This window comes from Panthera pardus, unplaced genomic scaffold, assembly GCF_024362965.1.
Source record: "Panthera pardus isolate Hobbes unplaced genomic scaffold, ASM2436296v1 HiC_scaffold_10, whole genome shotgun sequence".
In the NCBI taxonomy this organism is placed as follows: domain Eukaryota; kingdom Metazoa; phylum Chordata; class Mammalia; order Carnivora; family Felidae; genus Panthera; species Panthera pardus.
Window position 1 is genome coordinate 30,658,563 of NW_026526655.1, and position 25,778 is coordinate 30,684,340.

The following is a 25,778-nucleotide window of genomic DNA, read 5'->3' on the forward strand; positions in this document are numbered from 1 at the left end:
TGCACATCCCAAATGTTTCCTACATTCTAGCTTTTATTATTTCCACCACTATTTTTATGATTATTGAGTAATATACTGCAAGGAAATCAAAGAGCATTGAAGTGATTGTAATTTTTGTGATTAAACACTTTACTCTAGTGGCTATTAATGTATCATGAAGGCAATTTATTTAGTCAATAAATAAATAAAGCAAAGCAAGAAAGAAAACAACTTGTCTGTGTCAATGCTTATTGTTCCAAATTGTCTTTCTATTTGGGTATCTAGAAAAGAAGTAATATTTAAATATAATATATAAGTCCAAAAAGAAAAAAAAAACTAAGTGAATTTTAGTAGCTTGTTTTCCGATATACAATATTTTTCATTTACACTGGCTCTCCCTGCATACCTGCCCCCTTTCACTCATGCCGTGACCTCCATCCCCAGCCACAGCCAGGCTTCTGGTTGTCTACGGCAGGATTAGGCTATCTAAATACCAGCAGCACAAAGATTATTTTAAAGATGGAAGGAATTCTATCAGGGCCCTTTTCCACCAGGGCTAAAGCTCATGATCCTCTCCAGTTATGAACATTATTACCACACAGAGGCTACATTTGCATTTCTGGGAATGAACTACTTTGCAGTATTTCAATAGATGCAGATGGAGAACGCTTTAAGGATTAGGTACATAAAAGTACCTAACTCAATGCCTAAAACAGAGTAGGGCTCAATAAGCCACACCGTCTTTTCTTACTATCATCACTATTTTTGCTTCTCCTATGGCCGCTACCATGAACGCTGCTGCCAGTTTAACCCAGTGTTAAGCAAAACAAGGAATACTGCAGTGCAGCAAAGGCCTAATGCACACACGCACACACACAGAGCTACATAATAATACACTCTTTTGCATATGTTCTGAATATGTTATAAGTAATCAGAATGATGACAATAATTCTAATAGCTAATTGCACAGCATGCTTAGTCCTGTTCTAAGTGCTTTACCTGCATTACCTCACTACGGTCCTTAGAGTAGCGCTGCTTTCCCATTTTACAGATGAGGAAACTCATGCCCAGAGAAGTGAAATGACTGGTATAAAGTTACACACTCCATATGCGTCAGAACTGGGAATTGTCCTCAGGCAGTCTAACTTCAGCATTTCTGCTCTGTACTGCCTACAGATACACTTGGCCTCTGCCTTCTACTTGATTAGAGTCAAGCTACTGACACTGGCCCACAGAGTCCTCATCTGTAGAATAAGAGCATTAGTCTAGATTTGCCCGGATAAGATTAGTCAAGCAGGCAAACACAAAGACCAGATGTTGTTTTTACAGTTTCGCCGTTAGCTTACAGGAGGCGATTTTGCACCTTGAACAATATACATGATGACAACAAACACTGCATTTTACAGGCAACAGTGTATCTTTTTTTTTTTTTCAACGTTTTTTATTTATTTTTGGGATAGAGAGAGACAGAGCATGAACGGGAGAGGGGCAGAGAGAGAGGGAGACACAGAATCAGAAACAGGCTCCAGGCTCTGAGCCATCAGCCCAGAGCCTGACGCGGGGCTTGAACTCACAGACCGCGAGATCGTGACCTGGCTGAAGTCGGACGCTTAACCGACTGCGCCACCCAGGCGCCCCAACAGTGTATCTTTAATCAACCCAACAGAGATGAGATCAAGTGGGAAAAAAAAGTACCAGAAATTTCAGGAACAAATTTCAGATGCTACTTGTGAGTCATAAATACTGAGAACATGTTACTACTAAATCCAGAAAGAGGCATATTTCTAATATTCTCAGGAAGGAAGGTAAGTTGAAGAAACAGAAATTGGATAAGATCATTTTTGACAAGAAAACAAAAGGCAACATAGAGGTTTGGGGTATTGAAGCAACAGTAAAAGCTTTGGAGTTTACAGGAAATATTTTACACCATCAAGCCCTGGGGAAGTCTGACATGAAGTTTGGTGAAAACTAGAAGATGAAGAACATTATCTGAGAAAGCTTAGTTCCTCTGTCAACAGTAGTAACCATCTTTTATTTATTAATTGCCATTCAGGAGATTATATTAGAGCCCAAACTGTAAGTATTCACGTCAACCTTTAGCAATAAATTCTAGAGAACATGAAAGTGAATAAATCATCTAAGATATAAGGCACACTATCTAAAAGCAGCTCAGCAAGAAGTCATATTTGAGGAGAAACAAATACATTGTTACTCATTCTAAGCAAACTGAACATTAAGGATTCATGGATTTTGCAGGATTAATAGAGCCAGCAATTAATTCACCCTACAAAAATAAACAGAAGCCACAAATCAGAAGTACCAACTGATGTTGGCCACAATTACACCTAGCTTTACTGGATGTAGTATGTAGTAAAATTAAAAGCAAAAAGTGATGAGTTCTAGGTTGTAAATGTGGGCTCAAGGGTTTTGAGGCTTGGAAAAAGTGTTTATATTTATTCCTGGGGAGTCAACAGGATGTAGCAGGGGCAGACTGATACGAGAGAGGAACATCTGAAATCAGGAGAGTCTTTGCAAGGACTCCCAGGGGGCACTGAACTGATTTTCCAAGTGAAAGGAGACTCTGACGTGGGACTTGAGCAGGGTCTCACATCTCCTTTAGGTGTCCTAGGGCTTCCGACAGAAGCTCAAGGTTATATTACTGGTTGTGGGAAGGATTATTATGTCAGTTGATGGTTATCAGCACCAAATTCCAACAAAACACTTGGAATAAAGTACCCTACCATGCAAAGATTGTATGGAGTGCAATAAACGGTCACATTCAATTCCTCTTCCCTTATTCTTACCCTCGCCCATTCAAATGTAGGTTGACACTACCTAGGAAATTCTATAGCTTTTAGAATGGGAAGACTCACTGCCTATTTTTAGCCTAACCAGTGGCACGAATTACATTTTTTTCTAGGCTCCCATTAAAAGTAGAGGTCTCTCTGAAAGGGTAGTATAAAGTGATTAATCAAATTCAAAACCTCAGTTACCCTGGCCCATTGCAGTCATCCCCAAATATGATGACTCCTTATATTTTCTTCTGTAGTCGATGTGATACTGGCCGTGGTTGATTTTAAACAATTATCTGAGAGAGTGATCTATGAATACCATATGTTATCAGTCTCAGAGTGGGGGGACTCTGTCCAAATTTGAGCATTTACTTGTTCCATTTTGAGCATCTACAGAACTAATCTTAATATGACTCTTCAGTGAATGATTTCCAGGCCAACCTCACTTACTTGCGAATGCCAAGGAATAAATCTTCCTTCAAATTTTATTAGCAAAGCTTTATTATTTTAACTTCTGACTTCTATATCCAGTGACCACATTCTCTGCGATCCAGATAAACGTGTCTTTCTGTCAGAAACACGAACTTGATATATACAAACTTCTTTAAACAAATGACACTACAGTTATCTAGAATGTTAAAAGAGGGATCTTACATGGTGAACATTATTCTCAAGGTGGTGTAATACAAATATGCTGGAAGTTCCATGTGCCAAATTTTTCCTGAAAATAAAAGCCTCAAAGAGATACCTCACTGACATTGGTTTTAAAAGATGTTAAAGTACTTTCGAAGATTCATCTGTTCCCAAATGAAGGAAGGATTGGCTTCACTGAGGCCCAGAAGCTTTCCCCACAAAGAGTAGAGGGAAATTTCAGGATCTTGTCTTTTGGTCCCACCAATCCTTAGACATAGCCACCATTCCCTGTCATCCAGAAAACCGCAGTATTATAGAGAGAATGGACACACACAAGACTAAAGATTTAAAGGGGTTGTGCCACTCTTTCTCCCACAGGCATGGAACAGGTGGCATGAAAGCTACTGTCTGGGTCAACAGGTGCCATTATAGAACAGATCCTTAACACACTGAGAAACCACTACTCCCAGCTTCTAGGTAGCAAGTCCCATGTCAGCATATTACAAAACAGAAAGTCCTTCCTAAACGATTGTTTGGATATGGACCTCCGTTTCTCTGACTCAGTCTTGGATTCCTGCTCCTGCCCTATGGCTGCAGACTGCTGTTGTTTCCCTACAGGGAGGTGATTAGGATAACAAAGAATAAAAATCTAGAGCATTGTTAACAGTGAGTGATTAAGAGGGGAAGTCATAAAACAGCCCCCCACCCCCTACTCTGCCACCTATTTCCTGAGTTATTAACCTCAGTGCCTCAGTTTCCTTATCTGTAAAAATAGGGTAGGACAAGCGTGGAGGAGTATCTGGCACATAGTATGCGCTCACAAAGCAGTAGTGATAATTATCGTCACTGTTACTTCTGTGCCACATGTGAACGTCTGAGTAAGTGAAGGCCCACACAATTCATTTGGTTCGGTCTACCATTGCATTCTTCAATAAAACCATAAAGCCATTCCTGCAGCAGAAAGGTGAAAAAGGCTTCATAAAGAAATAATGTCATTCCTTTTTTATTCCAAAGTTGAACTGATTTTTCAAACAGCTCCTTACATTTTTTTTTTTTTCATTTGAAATAAGGTATATGCACCCATCTGTTCTTCGCAGATAGAGGCTATCATTGGGAGGACTGCAAGTGGAGTGTTGGTTGCCCTTTCCTTAAGGCTATAATCATTTAATTAGTCTGAGATTTCATTGGCAATATTTGAACTTCCCATTCTAGCATTAAAATCTTGCAATAAAAGAATGCCTTAATCCAGAAGACCAGTAATTGGATCTTCCATTATTGATGAAATTTCTTCCAATACATTCTTATTAGAACATAAGAAATTATTTGGGGTAAAGTACTCACTTTCAGATGCATGGCAAGTTTTTCTCCCAGCTAGAGCTTTATAATTAATAAATACTTATGATAAATTAAAAATAAATAATGTATTAATTTGCACATTTCAATAACATCAATGGCCCTCAAGGCACTTAGTGAAAATTAATTAAGTTATTGCCCCTCCCTCTAAAATAAAGGAATTGTGCCCAGTAGTAAATTGGGGATCAAAATGATTGCAGTGCTATTCAGGGGTCACAGCGTGAAACTTAAGAAGGCCGGGAATTCGGCAAGATAGCTTACTTTCATTATCAATTTGGCATTGCTGTATTATGAGCAATGAACTTGGGCAAATACAACGGAAATGCTTTACTTGCTTCATGGGGAGTTGTGATGTGAAATTAATAGCCTTAAAACTGTTTGAATGAAAAATTATTATAAATTCCAAGTAGGAAGTCACAACACCACTTTATGTTCCAATATATCCCGCTTTGTCTTTTTATTTTAGATTACACTTAACTGAAAATTTTGTATATTTGATTTTTTTGTTGTTGTTTCCCTAGAGGCAAAATGTCTTATGTGCTTTAATAGATATCATTGCAAATCCATTAGCTTAGAAAAAAAGTTCCCCATAATATCCAAATGTAGAATTTCCCAAATTATGTTATCTGTGCTAACTGTGTCCATAATGGGCCTAATTACCTTCTTGCCTATCTCAGTATTCCAAATATTGATCATCATTCCAAGCTTATCGCTGTGCCCTGCTTCCTATTCATTACCATAGGGCATAATGTAATCTGGCTTATACATTATCTTCTGTCATTTGGGTCTCAGTTCTTTTACTGGCAATTTCCAAGTTCTCAGGAGCAGAGATTTTTCTTTTAAGTCTCGTAAATCCCAGGGTCTTTTATCATTTCTTGAAATTCATGTCAAATGTTCAATAATGAACTTCTCATTAAGATTCATACATTTGCATAATCTCTCCTACTCTGTCTCCAAACATAGTCTATTTTAAAGTGAAAATATCTAGAGAAAATATGGGAAGATTAGATGAACAAATACAACACACACTTTGATGATGAGTGTGGGCAGGGCCCTACCAAAGTCTTCGAATCTTTGCCAAGTATTGGTATATATGTTAATTTTCACTAAAAGTTCCTTCTTTTAGAAACTGATGGTCAAATCTTATGCCCTATTTTGGTTCCTTTCCTGGACTCAAATTATGAGTAACAAATGTGAAGAGCTGTGAATTTATTGCACCAAAAACATTCTTATGACAGTTTTTCCACTTATTGTCTATCTTGTAGATAAGAAAATGGACTCTGTGGTTCAATTTCATGGCTAGATTATTTTTTTAAAGTTTTTAAAATATTTTATTTTAATTTTGAAAGAGACAGAGAGTGAATAGGGGGAGGGGCAAACGGAGAGGGAGACCCAGAATCCGAAGCAGGCTCCAGGCTCTGAGCTGTCAGCACAGAGCCTGACGCGGGGCTCAAACCCATGAACCGTGAGATCATGACCTGAGCTGAAGTCAGACACTTAACCGACTGAGACCCCCAGGTGCCCCATGGGTAGATTATTTTTTAAAAAATATATAGCCATATTTCTGGGCAGATTCTGTTGAGGCAACTAAAGAACTGAGACACACCCACTCCCAATAGTGTGGTTTGTTGTGATCTCTTGCTTTCTCTCTTATCTTGCTTATTAGGAAAATTCTTACTTGATTAAAACAACTTAAAATTGGCATTTAAGACAATAATGAATTTAAAAAATACATAAATACCACTGGTCTCCAAAAGAACATGGCTATAAAGGAAACAAAACAAAACTATTTTTATTATTTAACAGAAAAAAAAAAGACGTATTTGAGGGTCCAATAAACTGTCTAAAACGGCAAGCTTTTCCACCTGTGAAATAGGATCAATACAATCGATAAATGCCACCTATCATTTTCTTAGTCCTGTTGACTTTGTATCCTCAGCACAGGGAAGTACTACATAAATATTTGCTGTAGGGATAAGTGAAGGTGAAAGTGAAGGGTGGTTACAGCACACAGATGCCCCTTTTCTCCAGTGCCGTGAGTGGGGACATGTTACCTGGAGAAACATGTGTCACAGTTGCCTACCTTCCTCAAAGCGCTCACACAGCTTCCTGTTCTTTGTTCATAGGGCCCTTAGGTTCTTTGGTGTCACTTTCAAGGGTTTAATAATGTCTGTCCTACCCATAATTGTTCATTCATCATCTCTATGTTTTGCCTTTCTTTTTATACTAGTCATTCCCTCTGCTTAACTTCTCTCTTTGTAATATTAACCTTTTATGCCATTCCCACCTCCGTAAGTGCACTTTGAATAGTCTTGTTTTTACCCACTACCAAGAACACACCCTTAAATGTCTTCTGGCTTCTCCTTGCATACCTTGCTAACAGGCTTTTCACTCTGAACACAAACTGCTTCTATGGTTCCACTCTCTCCCCTCCCGCTCCTTTCCTTTTATCATTTACTCTTTGTATGGCTTGCTTCAACAGCACATCTTTATTCTGCTTGTGATTGTTGAGTGGTTTATGTCTTACATGGGTGTATACTATAGTACTCTCAAAATAAAGTATAATACAAAGAATTCTAGTAAGTCTCTTTAAAACCATTAGCATAACTAAAAGGTCAAACTAATTGATTTCTTGAAGACATACAAAGATGGTTTTATATGCTATAATGTAAATTGAATACCTGTATTTTTTTAGGGTCAAACATTATTTTCGTGCTTTTGCTTTACTATTTCTCCCTTTTTTTATAGCTGACTGTACTTAAAAAAAAAAAAAAACTTCAAATTCCCAGTTACTAAGTTATTTATAGAACTGATAGAAAGTGTGTTTTTCAGTTCGGTGTCAATCCGAATAACAATCTCTCTATGGATATATTTTAAGCAAGATTTCAATCTAATGTTAAAATGTCAAGCCAAAATTAAATCAGCTATCCATGAGTGTTTACTGAGTGTTTTTTATGGCTCAGAACTGTGCTTGGTCCTAAGGGTAATAGAAGATAAGTGTAATAGTAACTAATACTTCCTTGTTGCTTTATAATTTACAAAGTTCTCTCCTGTACAACATGAGATTGTATCATATACACAATTGATCTTGCCCAAATTCACTTGTACATTCATGTCCGGAGAGAGCTAGAAAGAAGAAGAAGGGTGAGAGGGCAGGTTAAAATAACCTATGTAATGAGAGCAATTTCACTCACCATTCATCTCAGTGAGAGTAGGCTCTGGAATGAGTATATCTCAGAGAGGGCAGGAGTTTGGAGAAATGAACTGTTTCCTGTGAGTCCCTGCTTTTATTTATTTTTTACCATGGGTAAACATTATATTATTTTTTATTGAGATATAATTGACATAGAACATTGTGGAAGTTTCAGGGGTGAAAATGATGCTTTGGTACACATATATATTATAAAATGATTACCACAATAAGGTTCATTCTCACCCTACATAATTACCGTTTTTTTGTGTGTGGTGAGAACATTTAACATCTATTCTCTTAGCAACTTTCAAGTACATAATACAGGACTGTTAACTATAGTCTCTATGCCACGGCATGGAGTTCTGTTCTCAGAACTTATTCTTCTAACAATATTTCTCACTTCTCTCATCCCTAGGCTCCTGGAAATCACCATTCTGTTCTCTGATTCTATGAATTTAGCTTCTTATGATTCCACGTATAGTGAGATCATATAGTACTTGCCTTTCTCTCATTGACTTATTTCAAGTTAGTCCTCAAAGTCCATCCATATTGTAGAAAATGGCAGGATTTCCATCTTTTTCTTTATAGCTGGATAATATTCCATTCTGTATACATACTGCATTTCCTTTATCCAATCATTCACTGATGGCCACTTGGGTTGTTTCCATGTATTGGTCATCATGAATAATGCTGCAATGGACAAAGGAGTGCAGATACCTCTTCAAAATAGTGACTTCATTTCTTCAGATAGATATCCATAAGTGGCTTGCTGGATCACATAGTAGCTCTATTTTTAGTTTTTTGAGGAATCTCCATACTGTTTTCCATAGTGGCTGTACCAATTAATATTTCCACCAGCAGTACACAAGGGTTCTCTTTTTCCCACATCCTTGCCAACCCTTGTTATCTCTTGTCTTTTTGATAACAGGCATTGTAACAGGTAAGAGGTGATGGTCTCTGCTTGCTGCTTATGCCACGAGCATCCTATCATAGGGAGTGTCATTCTCCAGTTTCAAGATCTCTATCTTTTATGGGTCCCCATGCTTAAACACAGCCAACCACTTCATCAAATGCTTGATTGAAGAAACGGCTATCTATTGCAGATAATTTTGAATTCTCTACTTTAAAGTGAATTTAGGGGGTTTCCAATAATATTTTGTGATTTCCCTATCTCTGATGACTTAAGAATCATTCTGAGAACCCAAGTACTATATCTCATGTAAATCCCAGAACAACCACTCAACTCAACTCTCTCCCAATTCCTTTTAAAATCCCGAGTTTGCAGACAAGGAAATGTTGGCCTCAGATGTTCTGTGAGGCTTTCTTTGGTTAGACAACACATGAGTTACATTCCTCCCACTTCCTCTGAACCCTCAGAAATAAGAGATAAGGTACCTACTTTCCTCTAAGATGTTATAATCCATGTTCTGAGCAAAGATGGATGCACATGAAGTGATAACACCTGATAATGAACAGTAGTTCCTTCACATTTGTAAGGCATCCATCTGAGGATAATAAAGATCCCCAAACTTTAGAAAATAAAAATGTTTGACTCCTGGCTTCCTTGGGAGTGGTATTTCCAATAAGGACCATGTTATCTCTTCACTCCACTAATTAATTGCTTCTTCAGCGTCTACTAATAATTTATTCTTAAAAGCAATAGCTATAACAAGCACGAGTTCTGGCATCGGACCACTTAGGTTCATTTCCCATTCCCATTCTACACTAACTATGTTAATGTGCGATCTTCTCACCCTTCTGTGACTCAGTTTCTTCATTTGTAAATTTTGCTAATTTATTACAATTGCAAATTAGTAAAATTTGTGAAATGGAGATAATGGAGCACCTTTCTCACAGGGTAGTTATGGGATTATCTGATACAGAGCTCGAACGTGATGTCTGGCACATGTAAGCATTCAGTAAACATTAGTTCATACCATATGCCTTCTCTTATGAGCAATGTTTACATTCATTAGGAGGATTTCTTTACAACCAACAGAATGCCAAGAGGATTTCTGTTTCCATCGCCATATATCATGGGCGTGGGGCATCATTAGCTTTGAATTGGCACTCTTTATTCAAAACTAGTTCTTTTTTGTATTGTTCAAGACTTTTCCTAACTTTTCAAATCATCTTCTATACACTTCACTTCTTTCAATAGCCCCAAAGGCTTGTTTCTTACAGAGGCATTTTCCGTAAAGGAACCAAAATCTATGGGCACCTGGCTGGCTCAGTTGGTAGAGCAGGTGACTCTCGATCTTGGGGTTGTGAGTTCGAGCCCCAAGTTGGGTGTAGATATTACTTAAAAAATAAAAATAAAAAATCTTAAAAAAAAAAGAAACCAAATGCTAAAATTACTTGATGGGAATACCCCATGTAAAGACAAGTAAAGAGCTAAGTAGTTTCTTTTACCAGCCGAGTGACTCTTCTGTCTCAGACCAACCTATTACACCATCAACAAAATGACAAACCAGGCAGCATCATAGACTTTTGGGGTCACAGGACAGCAGACAACTCTGAGGACTGAAGAGCCAAGAATGCTGACATATAGCATAGTTCGGGGTTGGAGCAGTGTGGGTGCAGGAAAAGTCCAGAGAGAACAAAGCACCCTGACCCTCAGTCACTGAATAAGGCTTCATGAATGAAGCAGGACTTGTCCTGAAGATGAATCGAACATGAGCTGGAAAAGTAGGAGGTGAGCAGGTGCTCCACAAAGGAAGAAAAGCCTGAGGACAAACCTGACATGTCTACTCGGTGGTGGGGATAGAGGGTGGAGGGAGTGACTGGTAAGAGAAAGTGACTGTAGGGACGTGTGGGTGGCTCAGTTGGTTGAGCGTCCCGACTTTGGCCTAGGCCATGATCTCACGGTTTGTGAGTTTGAGCCCCACGTCGGGCTCTGTGCTGATGGCTTGGAGCCTGGAGCCTGCTTCTGATTCTGTGTCTCCCTGTCTCTCTGCTCCTCCCCTGTTCATGCTCTGTCTCTCTCTCTCTCTCTCTCAAAAATAAACATTAAAAAAATAAAAAAAAGGGGGCGCCTGGGTGGCTCAGTTTGTTAAGCCTCCGACTTCAGCTCAGGTCACGATCTCACGATCCGTGAGTTTGAGCCCCGCGTCGGGCTCTGGGCTGATGGCTCAGAGCCTGGAGCCTGCTTCCGATTCTGTGTCTCCCTCTCTCTCTGTCCCTCCCCCGTTCATGCTCTGTCTCTCTCTGTCTCAAAAACAAATAAACGTTAAAAAAAAAAAAAAAAAAAAAAAAAAAGAGAAAGTGACTGTAGTGGGGAACAGAGGGTGAAATAAGATACGAAGGGCTTTGGAATGTGGCTGAAAACGTGAGACCCACAGCAGGGGGCAATGGGAATCCTCTAAAAGCTTTTCCACCAACAGAATGGCTGGGTAATATTGGTATTTTGAGAAAAGGGAACATGGAAGGAATATATAGGATAAATTAAGGAGAAGAAAGACGGCTGTATTATATGGTCATGGAACGCATGCAAACACAGTATCTTGATCTTTACTTTCTTCCTTTTTACAACTTCAACTTCAGGCTTTTGTAAAGCAATTTCTTCTGACACATTTTTAGTGTGGTTAATCGTCTTTCCTCACAGTGACCAGAGCTACTTGCCTCAGACATTTCTCTGCCCACCTTGCAAAGGCTGAGGAAGCATGGTCTAGTCCACGTGGGAGGCAAGACGTGATCCTGGATGTGCCTCTGAATGGGTAGGACGGGGCACTGCCCACCACCCTGAAGCATCCTCCTGGCATGGCTAAGCTGTGACTGCCACATCCAGGCCTGATGCTATCTCCTCTTAAGCATACTTTATTATATTTTTCAATATATAATGATTAATGGGCAGCAAAACTAATAACATGGGGGCACACAAAATAAATGAGGTGGCAAATATGGAAAGGAAGTCCCACTTAATGTTGTTGTGAAATCTGACAACATGCTGGAGTCTCCCTATAACTCAGCCTGAGGAGCCCTTGCCAGCAGGAAACAAGGTTACAAGAAGGTGGTATTTCCATTAATATCTCCCCCTTGGGGAAGTCTCTGATCAGTCTTTCTTGTACTGAAATTCCTGGCAGGTTATAGTGAAATTTCAGAATACTTGGGGACACTGCTGTAGTCCCTCTCAGGGAAGCTCGTGGAGGAGCAGAAGAACATCACAACTCACCAGCTATTATCCTGATCTGTCCCTTTTATCTACCCCTGGTATTGACTTTCATTTTTTTTTCCTATCCAGTATTCACCATTCCAGATGGAATGAGTATCCTGGTTTCTTTTGGGGGTTACTATGCTTCCCCCTCTTTCACCCAGAAGTGTGCCTATGAGCCAGGCATAACTGGTCAGTATAGTTCATCCCCCTGTTTGGTTTGGGGATAGCCATCTTGGCTTTTCCATAAAAAGGAAGTCCAATGAGAGGAACCAGAACTGTGAGAGAGAACACTGTTGACACTGAGACCCTAGACCCATCCTTGTCTTTATGCAGATGCTCCTTTGAACTCTTTAGTTGCATGAGTCAACAAATTGTCTCCCTTGCCAAAGCCAGCTTGAAATAGATACTTTCAACTGTCACCTAAAGATTCTTGAGTTCATACCCTATTCTCTAATGTCTCATCCACATATCAACCCACCAGTTGTTTCTACCCGGGTTAGACAGATACTTGAGCAACAGGGAAGGTTGTTTTTGGCCATAATGGCAAAGAGATCATAAGTACAGAGCCAATCACAGCAGCGAAAACTGTCTCTGATGTTCGTCTATAGGCAGGCATGTTCTAGTCTGTTATTGGTTGGGTTTTATGAGAAATAAATTCCCCTACAGAGAGGAGTCGTATTAAATGGAGTCTTGGCCCCTGACCCCTCTGTGAAGCAGAGACTGTTCTCCAGATGATTACTAATAACTAGAAACCAACAACTAATTGTTACACACTTTAGAAAAATAGAATGGCTTTCAAAAATAATAGAATGAATTCTCACTATGGTTAACCAAGAGTTCAAACAGCTTATCTATACTTGTACTAATTAAATATATTGTTTGGGGTTTTAAAGTTATGAGTAAACCTGATATCACTTTTAAGGGTCTGTTCTTCCCACTACATTCTCATGGCTACCCAAGAGAGACTTGACATGTGGGAGGAGATGGAGGCCTCACAGGGAGGTGTCTGTTTCTGCAGGAGGCTGTGTATTGAATGGGTATGTTCCTGTCAAGCTTCTCTTTCATAGAACTTCTGAACAAACTGTGAATTCCAAACCTATCTGTAAAAACCAAGGAAACAATAGGCAAAAAGCAGCCTAGGGTAGTTAATGATACAGACTTTGATGTAAGAAGCATCTTTGATGAGGATTTGACCTTGGAGGACTTGGGGTCTAGGCAAGCCATATAACCTTTCTGGGCTTCCGTTTTTTCATCAGTAAAATTGGAATGATGAAAAATATAATACTGATGATGATAAAAGCAGCAGCAGCTACCTGTACAAGGTACGTTTCGTGTGTGTGTGTGTGTGTGTGTGTGTGTGTGCGTGTGTGCGCGCGTGCTCAATTATATGAGTTGCATACTATTGTTTTATACCATCCCTGTTTTATACTTGAGGAAATTGAGGCACTGATAAGTTAAGTAACTTAAATAAATTAACAGTAATGTCAATCTCATGGCTTTTTATTGTGATCAGTTGAAATTACATATGTAGGAGAAAGCTACTATACGTGTGTGTGTGTGTGTGTGTGCGCGCGCGTCACTATCTTGCTACTAATAAAAAAAAAGGGGTGTTTTCTTCCACATATGTTACAGACACTGGACTGAACTGATCCCAAGAAGATACAGAGAGGTATCTCTCTGTAAACACCTGCTTATGGAGAGTCAAAATGCAGAATTTGAAAATATCCCCAAAACAAGGGGGTGATATAGTAAGACGTAGAGTGGGGGATAGGAGTCGGGGAGCAAAAGAACACTCTGAGCTGAAATGGACCTCTGGACAGACTGAGAGATGGTCCTAGAAACAGAGTGGGAGGAAGGTGAGAGCAGAGGCCTGATGAGGAGTAGCAAACCCACCAATCTGTCCACTGTGGAGTGTTCATGTCGGGTGGGAGGCATGCAGAGGTGAAGACGGACACAGAGGATAGAAAAAGAGTGAAGACAACCCTAGAAGCAAGATGAACGGGTGCATGATTGATCCCACCAGCAACAAGAGACCTCTGAAGTCTGCATCTCTGCACCCAAATATACCTGCTTATTTCTGTGGACAATAACTAAGGCAGGGGCTTTCTAACTGCTTATTTAGAACTTACTATGTGACAAGCTCCGTGCCAAATGCTTATAATCCCCAGAGAGCCCGAGAAAGGGTTATCACCATTAATCACCTTTTATAGAAGTCAGCCTCCCAGAACAGAAGCCTCAATTATACTTTTAATAGTATTATACTTTTATACTTTTAATAGTTATTTATTATTATTATACTTTTAATAGTTAATTATAATAAGAGCCCTATTATACTTTTAATAGTTAATTATAATAAAAACACAAAACCATACAGCTTTTCTAAAAAGTGTTTATATCAAAAAAAGAAAGGACTATTGGGTTCACTGCTGATGCTCCCACACACACACACACAAAGCTACTCTTTTTCTCATTTTACTATGGACTTTTGAGCAAAGTGTCATATGCTATATTCTCCCTACCTTGTTCTGGGTAAGAATTTAGGAAGAAGCTGTAATGCATCATTAAATAGTTTTTCCCATCATCTTATGACTGAGTTATTGGCACTAGATATAGCCATGGGGGGAAAAATAAATGTTTATGATGATTTAAAAGACCAATTATAAGCCTCTGCATTATTCCTTACTCAGCATCCTTTACACAGCATGTAAAAACGACAATGAAAAAAAATACGACATTTGAAATTTTAGCTGAGCGGAATGTCAGTTTTCAGTTACACTTAAAGAATAAAAAACATTAGGATACCATTAACAGTTTCAGAGTAATGGAGGTAAAGTGGGATTGTTTTCTATTATTATTATTACTGCCATTAATGGGTCAGAGCATTCCAAGGGAGAAAAGCTGGGGACAATCCATACACTTTCAATAGAGCATTAACTCTTTCAGGTCAAAAGGGGCCCATTTAGTGGACTGCACCAGTCAGTTAATAAATGATACCCTGGTGGCCTCAAAGAATTTATCTCCTGTCTAAAGAGTCTTGCTTACACATTTCTATTTTCTGCATTCTAGCTCAACAAATATTCCAGTAAGAGAAAAGGTTAATTTGCAGATAATTATTTAGGGAGAGAGGGAATATTTTTTAAAGCAGAAAAACAAAAACAACCTGTCACAATGCATCAGTCACTGTGTGCAAATCTGGGAAAGGATAATGAGCCTCGTGAAGTAACAGAATTAAGATGAAAAATTAAAGGTGCAAGATGGAACGATTTTCTTTCAAGGGAAGTACCTGGTGAAATAATTTTTTTCCCATTGTTCATTTCACACGATTTATATGTGACTATAAGTACAGCTAATCTTGTCTCTTTCCAAAAGTTAATGTCAGCTACTAGAATAATCTGCTTTCTTGATTTAATTGCATAGTTTAACCTCTGACATAACCTTTTAATTCACACCATGACAGCCAACCCCACAGAAAGTTTTTCTAGAAATCTGAGTAACTCCCCCAAGGTAACAACTACTTTCCCTTCTGTGGGTAAAGAGGGGACCATTCTGCCCAAGATCATCAAAAACAGCACGGCTGTTCTGGCCATAGAGGTAGCCGTCTTACTGCAGGGAAGGGGGACATTTGTTCAGATATCTAGTGTGTTAAAAGTTATATGCACAACAATGTCGGTATACTTAACATTACTGAACCGTATACTTAAAGATAGTTAAGACGGAAGGTTTTATGCTATATATATTTTACTACAATCAAAATGACTTTTTAAAAGTTGGTTCTTTTTAAAAGCATGGTTGTTAAAAAGGGGTATGCTATAGAACATTGATCAGATGATATTTTGGTTAACGAAAGTGTTTAGTTCCACTTTGATTCAAATAAGTTGGAGAAAAGTAAAACACTGCAAACATTTAAACATTTTGCTGTTGTTTAGTGAACCGAACTGAATTTGGGAACTGAGTTAATAAGAATACTTGGCTTCTTAAAATGCTAGGACAGAAGTTTTTGGCTACAGTAGTATAAGAACTCACACCCTCTGAAGGCTTTGATTTTATGCAAAGACCACAATACGATTTGAGCAGTGTGGAACCAGTGGACTTCTGGGCAATTTTTAAACTGCACGGAGGTAAAAGTGCGATATTGTTTTAACTGTGACTCGCTTTTTCCAAATTATAAAGAAAATTTCTCCCATTTTAGCAATTTAAGAATCACAATTTAGGGAAGCAACTTAATTTTAACAGCAAGAAATTTAAATATGTCTTGTTTCTCTTATTGAAGTCACTGAAATATTCAAAGAGGAGAAAACTTTATAAGGGTTATTTTATAAGTACCATTTGAAATGCTGGGACAGTCTCTTGCCACAGGCAGTATAAGGATTCTTAAGTAGACTATCATTAAGAGAAAAAGAAAGAGATGACTACAGTGAACTAACAAACCAAGTCTAAACACATATCATTTTGGATTAAATTCCTCTGCAAAGTAATATAGTAAAGATGGGAGGGGTGTGGAATATCCTCATTCAATATTTCTCTTGGGTTGTAGGCGTTTTTATTTGAATTATTTCAATATGAGTTTTTCTCTTTGTAGCTCGGATTTTTTTCATATGGTGAAATAATTCTTTGCTTATATAACCTCACTAATGCTGTATCAGAGTTTTGCTGCATGATCAAATAAAAGCAGGTCTAGAGGTTGAGAAAAGAAAATTTGTTTAAACAAACATCTTGATAATTAGAAAACTGATGGGAAATTCTCAGCTTTTCTTCAAAGCAGACCAAAGCTACCAATGTGCGTGAGCAAAAACCCAGAAGCCACACAAGTAGAATGTCTCCTTCTGTCCTCAACTCTAAACACAAGGCATTCTCACTGACTGATGCCTTTCAGGGCTAAACTCATGTATAATATTCCTTTCTCGTCTTTTTTTATGGAAAATTAGGCCCTTTAAAGTGTATACACAAAGCAGGCTGGCCAGGTGGTGCATTACTGGTCTACTTTAAGATAAAATGCTTTTGATTTGCTGATTGACCCAAAACAGTTCCCAACCCTCAGAGGACAGTTAGGGTATCTTCAAAAAGTCAAGCACTGATATTCCAGAAAAAGTCTCCCCTGGTTCTTGTTCAAATCAGTCTATGATCAGAAACATATATTTTCACAGCTTAGGAAGAAAAGTAGATTTCTTGGTTTATCATAAATCCAGAGATGAAGGTTGTGCCTGGAACCTGAAGACTCATATTCAAGACCGGTCTCTCGAATTGGTCTCGGGCTCCATCTTGCTCTTTAGTTGCCTGGTATTCTGTTCCTCTCTGTTCAGTATCTGAGATGCTAAAGTAAATGTTTATTTAATGTAATCAACCCAAATCCTTTTCTCCTCAGGCGTGCCCCTACTTTCTTGCACCTGTCTGCTATTGCATCATGGAATCCTATACCCCTGAAATGTTTATGACTTCATTTTACAGCTGCCTTTGCCCCTCCCTACCAGTAGAGCAGCCACTCTAATTTAAGAAGCCCTAAATATTGTTGCCATGGGTGACACAAGAGCATCGAGAATGGTGGAGCTCAACTAATAAAAAGGCTTTCACAGCATTTCAGCCTTTGCTCATAAGTAAAGTTAAAATTTATGGCTTTTAAAATACTGGATCTGGAAGAGGTCAGGTTAAACGGCTGCTAGTAATAAAAGGAATCAATACACCACAGCATCTTGAAACAGCCAGCAAACTAAATAAACACTCCATCCAAATCCACTTGGCCCTGAATTAAAAGAACATAAAATACTGTATTTATTTGGTTTGTTCCCCATCCATCAAAAAGCTTGCTTCTCTAGGTCTCAACAAATTCTACCCAAGACGAGTATCAAATGTTTGTTAGCCAAATGGCAATTATAGAACATGTCAAGGCTTTGGGTAATTAACTAAGTGTTAACTTTATCAGGGAAGCGCTTGTAGATTAGTTTACCACAAACACACAAATAAGACAAACAGCCTGGCCTGAAAAGACAACAGACTTTTTGATGCTTATTTACAAACTGACACGGGAATTTGATATCCTCTGAGAACCAAAGCCTTCCTCCAGGAAAAAAGAAAAGGAAGAAAGTGTCTTTTCAATAGTTCCTTTCTCTCAGGCTGAACTCTGAAATTTAATCTAGATTTTTGAATGAAAATTCAATCATTTGCGATAATGAACAAAATCACAAGTCTGAAAACCAAGGACAATTGTAAATTACATTGGAAAGAGAAAAATTAGTGAATTTTGAAAGGAGGGCAAGTAAAGACTATCCCTTTGATGATTTCTTTTTCTTTTTTCTTTCTTTCTTTTTTTTTTTTTTTTTCCACTACAGATTATTCAAGACACAAAAATACCATCCACTTTTCTTTGGTGACAAATAGTTTAATAATCTGTTAATGTTATTTTCCTGTTCAAAAGTTCATGCATGGAAAAAAGGACTAGTGACTGTATTTTGTCCTAAAGCCATTTTTTTCCTCTGGAAGGTATTATATGAAAGCTATTTATGTCAGAGAAAGGCGACTGCTATTCATCCCTTCAGACAAGAAATCCTGACACAAAGGGACTCTTTTACCCTTCTCTAATAGCTTACGGTTTAATATTTTAAATGTATTTTTTGCTTTTCATGGTTCAGCACAAAGTATGACTCTGGAATGAAAATAAGTGATCACAATTTATAGACATCATAGGTAAAATAGGGATACTTTTTTTTTTTTTTTTTTTTTTTTTTTTGTAGCTTTAGCCCGTATTTAGGCTTCCTGCTGGGAATAATCTTAGATTTCAGAAACACAGCTTTATGGTCAGAAACATCGGAGAACTTACTTTCTAGAATGTGCTTCTCTTTGGTCTGGTTTGACCCTCTTAGAAAATAAGAAATGTCCTCTAAGTGGGAGTTCGTTTCAAGGAAGTGATGTCCTTTCACTGAAATGGGCCTGGCTGAGCCACTGAAGACAGCCTTCCTCCTCCCAGAGGTCCTGTGTCCTATGAAGTGACTCAGAAGCAGCTTTCCAGGGTTTCAGGGGAAGACTCTAAAACTGACTGAGGCAATTCTAAGGTCTAAACTTCAAAAACATATAAAAGCAGTGACTTAAGGAGAAATTCTGTTCCAAATAATGGACCTCCATTTAGCTTTTCCTTTGGACAATCTTTAATAACAGCCTTGTGAAATTATGGTAAATGTGCACAATTTTTTTAAAAAGGCAAAAAAAAAAAAAAAGAAAAAAGAAAAAAAGAAAAGAAATCTGAAAAACCCCTGAGAATATGGAAGACTATAACAAGGAAGGATGGTGATGGATGAAATCTATGAATAGGACAAGAACTCCATGGGATCACTGGCCCGAGTGGCAGTGAGAATGGCAGAGACACTGGCCAAGCACTGTCAGCACACAGAAGTTACAGAAGCTATCCTGCCCCGCCTTTGGGGAAATGTGAATGAAACATTTTCGCAAGTAAAGAATTCTGAAATGTAGCTCACCTGGAAAGCGGGAGGAGAGGATGCACTGACAACATGTCCATTTATTCAGCAGTTCTTTTGAAAGGCAATGTTGAAGGTTAGGGAAAAGGTAGTATAACTAAGGGAACTTATATAAAGTTCAGTAGCCTCCTCAAGTTCAGAATTAGACTTGAATTTAAGTTTCTTAAGGAATTAAGAGGACACCATTTTTCATTCTCACGTCAACAGGAGGCTTAGAGAGAAATTAAATGCATTAATTTATCGTGAAAGAGTCGCGCTCAGCCTCCCTGGCTGCCCCACAGTTGTTTTATTCATTTCTCGTTAAGTCCCCAAAGCCTCTCCCACAGCAGTTGACATGAAACCTTCCATAACATCAAGTCTACTTTTGCTCTTTCCCCTCATTCACAGGAAAAAAAAAATCCTCTTTCTCCTTTCTCAACCTCAAAAATGGTCTCTGTCTTGCAACCACCCTGCCTTTCGAGGCTCATGTCCACTAAAGAGCAAACTCTCTCCCTTCTGAGCCTGTCAGCTGCCTGGTTCTCTCCATCTCATCTTCACTCTAGAAATTCCTTCTCTTCACTGAGATCATCTCTTGGGTCTCTTGTATTCAAAAGACCTTGCCAGCCTTCTAACTTCTACCTTTCCTCTTCTTTTCATGTCCGGCTGGGTGCACCTAGGGGAGGCTACTTTCCCGTGTCCCCACACCCTCTGCCATATGGCTTCCAGCTCCAAAGCTTCCGCTGTGCTCCAAGGTCACCAATTACCTCCTAATTGCCAGAACCAATAAACTTCTCTCCAGCCTCATTTTGTTTGATCTCCCCGCAGCGCCCCATACTCTCCTTAACCCCTTCTGGACGAAACCTTATCTTCCCGCTGTGTCCAAGCCCAGTGCTACCTGGTTCCTCTGATATGTCTTTTCCTTCTCATGATCCATTACTGGTGCACCTTCTTCCCCTTTCCCCCAAATGTGAGCCTCCTCCAAGATTTAACCCTTGGCTCAATGTTGTCCTTGTTGATTCACATTCTCCCTCCAGGCATCTGTTTCTAGGATTTCTGATGATTTGATCAAATTACTCCGCCAGGCTCCCCGCTGCTTTTTGGGAGACAGCTCAACCTCCTTAGGATGGTTTGCAAAGCCCTTCATGATCCAGCCTCTCTCACTTATCTCTCTTCTCCTTACTTTGTCTTCCCCACCTATTCCAGCTTGTAGCCATTTTGAACTAATTACTGCATTTCCATATGCCAGCTTCTTCCTTTTGGGACTTTGCACATGTCCGCCTCTCTGTCCCCCCAGGATTCTCTTCTCTTCTCTCCTGTCCTCCAGCTCTTCCTCAACCTTACCAGAAACCACTTCCACAAGAAAGCCTTTCCCAACCACCTTTAAGTAACAACAACAACAACAACAAAAACCAAAAAAACCCAAAAAACAAAAAAAAAAAACAAAAAAAAAATGAGGGAGGGGCACCTGGGTGACTTGGTTGGTTGAGCAGTTAAGTGACCTGAGCTCAGATCATGATCTCACAGTTCATGGGATCTAGTCCCACACAGATAATAAATAAGCAATAAATAAACATAAAAGAAAAAAACGAGGGAAAAGACAGTGGTCAGTTTCCTTATTTCTGTTCCTGTGTCATAACTAGAATTTACTAAGTGCTAAGCATTATTTTAAGCACTATACAGTTTTCACAAGATTAATCCTCACTTCAACTCTTGAACTCAAGCGCTATTATTAACTACTCTCACTTACATAGGGGGAAACTTGGGCACAGAGAGGTTATTAGTACCTTGTCCAAAGTCACACAGCCAGTAAGCAGCAGAACTGGGATTTGAACTCAAAAACTCTGTCTCCAGGTTCAGTGACCAAGTTAACACCATACAACAGCTCTAATGAATTATGTATCATTCTGTACCTTGTGTGTATCTGTTTTCCTTACTAAACTCTAAGCTCTTTGAAGACAGGGGCAATTCAGGGTCACCTTTGTATCAATGCCCAGCAGAGCGGACACTCGATAATTACTTGTCGTTTGACTAATTAATCAAACCTTCCTGTAGTCTTGAAGAACCCTCTTGATTGCTTACAGGATGGATTCTCATTTAATTGTATCTCCGGTGTTGCACGTAAGTGGATCACTCAATTATGGCAACAGTGACCGTGTAGGGAGGTTGTCCTAAATTTCATGTATGTAGCTGTTCGACATAAATTGTCTAAATCCATCCTCACTTATGAGGTTGATATTATTATTATCCATGTTTGAAAGTTAAAGAGGCTGAGGCTCAGAATGACACACTGAACCAAGACAAACCCAGGGCTGTCCGCCAGTGACAGTCATGTGCCTAACCACCAACCTGCAGGTCTCCCTACCAGGATGGCAAACTCTTTCCCAGTCGGAGCCCTTTGGGCTTCTCCTGCCGGAGATTTCATATAGAGCTCAGGGGCAGAAGTTTCCGTGTGGATACTGACTGTTAACTGCTACAAGCCACAGTCTGGAATCCTTGTGCTGCCCTAGAAGGCCCAGCACCAGCATAAGCAGGAGAAGCCATTTGTGTGTTGACAGGTTCTGTCTCCCGCTCCAGCACCTCAGGCCCAGCCCCTGCTGCTTACTGGCGAACCTCTTCCTCCCTCAACCCGTCCCCAGTATTGCTTTGCTGCACTCCTTTGTCTTCTTTTAAATTCTTTCAAAAAGCCTTTTCTTGGTGAAGCTTTCCACTAGGTGCTTTTGTCCTTTCTTCGAACAAGGATGAATAAGAAAAGAGAAAGGAAAATATTACCAATCCTGGATAAACAGTAAAGAATTGGAGGTCTTTGAGATTTAACTACCTTTTCAGAAGGTGTATTTTCTCTCTGGGTTGTTTGCCAGAGCTCTCCAAGCACCAGGCATCCTGCTGGCTTGCTACAAAAGGAAGGAATGGCAGGTGGAAACAGGCGGCTCCCTGCTCTCCCACCCTGATTTCCACTGCCCTCTGTTTCTTTCAAACAGGACTTCTGTGAATCAGCAATTAAAGTATGCCACATAGAGTTAGTTTCTTGCGTACATGACACATCTTCAAGAAGAGAACACCTCAATGGGGGCAAAGCTTCTGTTTCTTGCGTTCAGACTCTCTCTGAACAGATTTCTCAGACTCAATAATGCAACACTGCTAACACACCTGAGATTGAAGCTTCTGCGACCCATCTCCCAACCACTAAGAGCACCCTTCATTAGTATCTGAACAAATGAGTTGATATGAGAAACTCCTTGCCGGGGGCACCTGGGTAGCTCAGTGACTTAGGCAGCGGGCTCTTGGTTTCAGCTCAGGTCATGATATCATGATCTCACAGCTCATGAGTCTGACAGTGCAGAGCCTGCTTAGGATTCTCTGTCTCTCTCTGTTCCTCCCCTGCTCTCTCGCTCTCTCTCTCTCTCTCTCTCAAGGTAAATAAACTTAAAAGAAATATTTAAAACTCTTTGCTAAACTTTTTTGCTCATAAGAACATCTAACTGAGCTTCTGGTCTATGGCTATTTTCAATAAAATACACAATTCAGAATTAAAAACAAAGACAACCCCGGATTTATTTTTTTATACTATTATGAAACCAAAATAACCTCTTTTAGGTAATCTAAAGAGGCAGGTGGCTCCTGATTTTTATTGCTGGATCTGTTAAATAAATATTTTGAGATAAGACACATGAACTTGTATTTCATGGCCTCATTAGAATGTGCTTTTCAGAGACTAATTTCTCTTTTCATTATCTTTCTTCTCCCCATACACGCTGTTAATTGTATTTTCAGAGCACAGTAAATACAAGGAAGATTTTGTTAATCTGTGAAACTCAAGAGATTTTTCCTTTCCAATAGGGTACTGAAAGCAGCCTAACACTGGGTCTTGAAGTTGACTTGTGATTTTATATTGCTTCTTTATTCACTTCCTTCTCAAACAGGCTGCAATCATGCTACAGTTAGCAAGCGTTACTCGCATTTTTTTTCCTCCTGTGTTTAAACGTGTATTTGAAAGATACACAGGCAGTTCAAAATCTAGAAGCAAGTGGGGATTAAAATGAAAGCCCTTTGAAATAACATGGCAATCCATGATAAAGGATAAAAAAAATTAAAGGGATGATAATGATGGAAACTGTTTCTAAAATATTAAAAGAATACATAGTGAAATGATATTTCTACATTTTACCACAGATTTTTTAAATAGTTTAAATTACAAAAGTAACATTAAGACGGACATATTAGGGGCGCCTGGGTGGTGCAGTTGGTTGAGCGTCTGTCTGACTCTTGATTTTGGCTCAGGTCACGGTCTCAGGGTTGAGGGACTGAGCCCCATGTCAGGCTCTGTGCTGACTGTGGAGCTTGCTTGAGATTCTCTCTCTCTGCCCCTCCCCAATTCACTCTCTCTCTCTCTCTAAAAAACAGCAACAACAACAAAAACATACATATTAAAGATAACTTGTTGAAAAGCCAACAAGAGAAAATGCTATGGATCATGTGTAAATACAATAATTCCTAAAGAGGACTTAAAAGTTGCCCTGATAAATTTTGCATTTGGCACTAATTGAAGACAAACACTGTACTTTAGAAAAGATGTAATGGAAAAGTCAAAGATATATTGGTGTAGATTCCTACCAATTTCAGACAGAAATTAAGTAGAAATGATTCTTTTTAAGTCGCCATTATAAAAGTAAATTATATAAACTAAATAATAAGTAAAAGGAGTAAAAGGGAAACCGATGTGATATATCATGTTTGCTTAACAATAAATATTACAGAAGGTTCTTACTAGAGTGAACAAGATGGCTATTCTCAGTAATCTTAAAAGTAATTGCAATGTAAGTTTCTAAAAGGGCTTGAAGAATGGCATATTTCCTCCATATATCAGGGAATTAAATCAGTTGGCCAATGTTCCTACACATTTTCTAAGTTTGAAGTTTACAGTATATCGTGATCCCAGTGTGTTCTAACAAAAGCATGTGGACATGTTGTCTATACACAAGAACATGAAGAGAATAAAGAACATAGTTACTAATTTCTCTTAAGAGAACTTAATATTTATGGAAATTAAAGACAATACCAATGTACTGAAGGTCCAGACACACACGAGGAAAAAATGACTAAAACAAAACAAAACACCCCTGTATTTGTCCAAATCTAGATGATCTAACGATATGGATAACGCAAACCAGGAACCTGTCCTCGAATGTACGATAAAGTAACCAGAGTAACAACATACACTCATGTGGGTTGCTAGGCAACCCCTGGGGAGCCAGTCACATGACTCACATGTAGTCTACATGAATAACTCCCTCCTATCCCCACTGTAGAGCCATACAACCCAGGAAACGTGTTAATAACAACAACAAGTAAAACCCACAGGCAACTTACCGAAGTAAAAATATTTTTCTGACTAGATTCACAAACGTTAACTCATTTTGTCTGCAGAATATGGTGGGACTGTACACACTGTGAGATCAGCATGATATACAGCACATAGTAGGAAATGAAGAGGTGTTTGTCAAATGAGTAGATATGTGACTGAATGGAAAGACGGAGTGTCTTCCAAACTGTAAACCCAAACATTTTAAGGGAGTTAAAACAAATACACAAAGGGAGTGTAAAACAAATACGCTTGATTTAGGAGGAGTTGGTAAACTCTTAGGCAAATATGTTTTATATTCTTATCCAATATTTCTCACCTTAATTCATAGCCAGCATCAAGACTGGCCCCAAAGTAGTTGCTTCTTTACATACCTGCTTGTGTCTTTACACCTTTGCCAGGTGGAGGCGGAGATCGTGGGAAAGAGATTCTTTTTTTTTTTTAATTTTTTTTAATGCTTATTCATTTTTGAGAGAGTGACACAGAGTGTGAGTGGGGAGGGGCAGAGAGAGAGGGAGACACAGAACTTGAAGCAGGCTCCAGACTCCGAGCTGTCCGCACAGAGCCTGATGCGGGGCTCGAGCTCACAAACCGTGAGATCATGACCTGAGCTGAAGTTGGACACTCAACCGACTGAGCCACCCAGGTGCCCCAAGAGCCTCTTTACAGAAGCTGAGCTGAGTGTAGAGAGGAGGTAACGTATGCTTCCGCTCAAACTTTGCTTTGCTACAGTGAGAAGAAGCAGAGTTAATTAACAAAGAGGTAAAATCTTTCCACTAGGTGACAATGCACAGAAGAAATGGAAAGCCCTGTTTTCCGACAATAATGGGAATTTAGAGAATGCACCCTTTGGTACTTGAGAGTTGATTGTATG

General features: G+C 39.1%; 1 protein-coding gene across 4 annotated transcripts in view; it reads right to left on the bottom strand.

The window, feature by feature from the left end:
• The window catches only part of PARD3B (par-3 family cell polarity regulator beta), a 1,011,329-nt gene that overhangs the window by 295,768 nt on the left and 689,783 nt on the right, over window positions 1–25,778 (bottom strand). The gene's annotated exons all lie outside the window — the stretch shown is intronic.